Genomic DNA, 2,327 nt, shown 5'->3' with positions numbered 1-2,327 from the left:
ATGTCGAGTAAGGTTTGAGCTGTGTATAAAGGCCTTGCTACATTCTTGACATTGGTAAGGTTTCTCTCCAGTATGAAGTCTGTAATGTTTAGCAAGGACTGAGCTGTGGTTAAAGGCCTTGCCACATTCCTGACATTGGTACGGTTTCTCTCCAGTATGAGTTCTGTGATGTTGAGTAAGGGTTGACCTGTCACAAAAAGCCTTGCCACATTCTTGACATTGGTAAGGTTTCTCTCCCCTATGAGTTTTGTGATGCCGAGAACGATTTGACCTCCAGGTAAAGGCCTTGCCACATTCTTGACATTGGTAAGGTTTCTCTCCAGTATGAGTTCTGTGATGTTGAGTAAGGGTTGACCTGTCACAAAAGGCTTTTCCACATTCTTGACATTGGTAAGGTTTCTCTCTATTATGAATTCTGTGATGTCTATTAAGACCTGAGTGATTGTTAAAAGCCTTGCCATATTCTTGACATTTGTAGGGTCTCTCTCCAGAATAGATCTGTGAATATCCATTTTTTTATTTATTTATTTTTTTTTTTAATTTAAGACCTTTATTAACGGGTGCTTGCCGTTTGTTGACTTTTTTGAAAAAATCAAGTTGTAAACTTTTATTACAAATTAAAAATGAGGTTCTTAAAAATCTCAACTTGACCAGATATGAAACAATTTAAAAACCTTTAAAGGTGTATTGAGAAAAACCAGGCTTTTTTTTTTTCTTAAAAAACACGTTTGTCATTACCAAAAAGAGACGTCTTTAGGTAAAAATAATAAAAACCCCATGCTGCATAGATAATGCAGATAGTTCTATTTATCTGGTCAATGGGCAAAAAGCAAGCACTTAAGGTCTTCAGCTCCAATCTTTTGTTCATTTCTTATTGCTGGAATTTCATCTTCATTTCTTCGTGTTGGATGACTAAACCGGATGATGGTAGAGATGGGAAGCCGGCATTTACTCAGCCCCGCCCTGCTCAGCCTCGGGAGCGGACGAATTCTCAGCTGGTGGATCGGCTGCTTTTGTCTCTTTGCCATCTTGTGGTTTAGGGTTTTCTGGGCGTCTGCGTCGGTAATTGAAGTTGCGGCGGTACCGACGTTGAGGTGGCTGCTGACCCTGGGTCTCATCTCCTTGATTTTCCTTACCTTCCTCGTTGCCATCTTCTCTAGGTTGTCTTTGGCGAGGAGGACCCCTGCGGAATCGTGGTCTATAACCCCGATACATATTCTGTCTCACTGGTCTACCTTGTTCTCCTGCACCCTGGTTGTCAGCACCTTCCATCACTTCTCCCTGCACAGGAGGGTTGGAATACTGTGGTCGACGCCCATAGGGTCTCCTCATGTAGTAAGGTGGGAACCGTCGCCTGCGGTAGGGCCGGCGCTGTTGGGCCTGGCCTTCGGGAGCACTTTCCGATCCCTCGTTCTTTTCCCCACTCTCACTATTCTGGTAATTTTGCTGGTAATTGCGTGGAGGACCCCTGCGACGTGGATAGCGTCTATAATGGTTACGGTCTGCTGCATATTTACTGCCTTGCACTGGAACTCCACCACGGCCTGTCACATTTGCTGCCTCCGCACCCTTTTCTCCTTCAACAACATCAAACTCCACAGTCTCTCCATCTCCTACACTGCGAAGGTACTTCCTGGGGTTATTCTTCTTTATGGCAGTCTGGTGTACAAATACATCTTCCTTGGTGTCATTCCTGTTGATGAAACCATATCCATTTCTTACATTGAACCATTTTACTGTTCCCAAAACCTTCGTTGCGATGACCTTCTTGTCCCCGCCGGCAGGCGCCGCCGATGTGAGGCCGCCCGGGCCGCCGCTCCCTGCGCCGCTGCCCGTGGTGCCGGGCTTGGTGTCGGCAGCGCTGAGGGCGGGGGCGGCGGGGGGGGGCGGTGGGCGGCTGCTGGGTCTCGGCCTCGCTGCTCATGGTTGCGGTGATGGTGACTGGGGCCGGCTGCGGCAGCCACGGCTCCTCCCGGGGTGTGATGGTAACTAGGCCGGCGGCGGCGGTGGGGCTGCTCAGGGCTCTCTGGGGTCCGCTCTCCGCTCCCGCTACCGATCGAACTCTGAATATCCATTTTTTGATGAATAGTCATTAAATGTTTGAACACCTTCTTCACATTTGTGTATTTTTACTCCAGTATGCATTTGCTGATGTTGAGATAGTATTGAATGGCAGTCAAAGAATTTACCACATTCCTTAAAAATATAAGTTTCCTTTCCCAAAGGGATTATCTCATTGATGTTTAGGCTTGATGACTGACTAAACATGGTTCCTGGTTTATTAAATGTGAATGGTTTTTTTCCCTCATGAATTCTCTGATGATCAC

The 2,327-nt window shown here is 46.7% G+C and overlaps 1 pseudogene; it reads right to left on the bottom strand.

Annotated features, from left to right (window-relative positions):
* Positions 1-511: 511 nt before the first annotated feature.
* LOC131818298 (Y-box-binding protein 1-like) lies at positions 512-2,058 on the bottom strand (annotated as a pseudogene).
* Between the last annotated feature and the right edge of the window lie 269 nt (positions 2,059-2,327).

This window comes from Mustela lutreola, chromosome 16, assembly GCF_030435805.1.
Source record: "Mustela lutreola isolate mMusLut2 chromosome 16, mMusLut2.pri, whole genome shotgun sequence".
In the NCBI taxonomy this organism is placed as follows: Eukaryota; Metazoa; Chordata; class Mammalia; order Carnivora; family Mustelidae; genus Mustela; species Mustela lutreola.
Note: the sequence above shows the minus strand (reverse complement) of the source record. Positions and strands in the feature narration are given on the sequence as shown.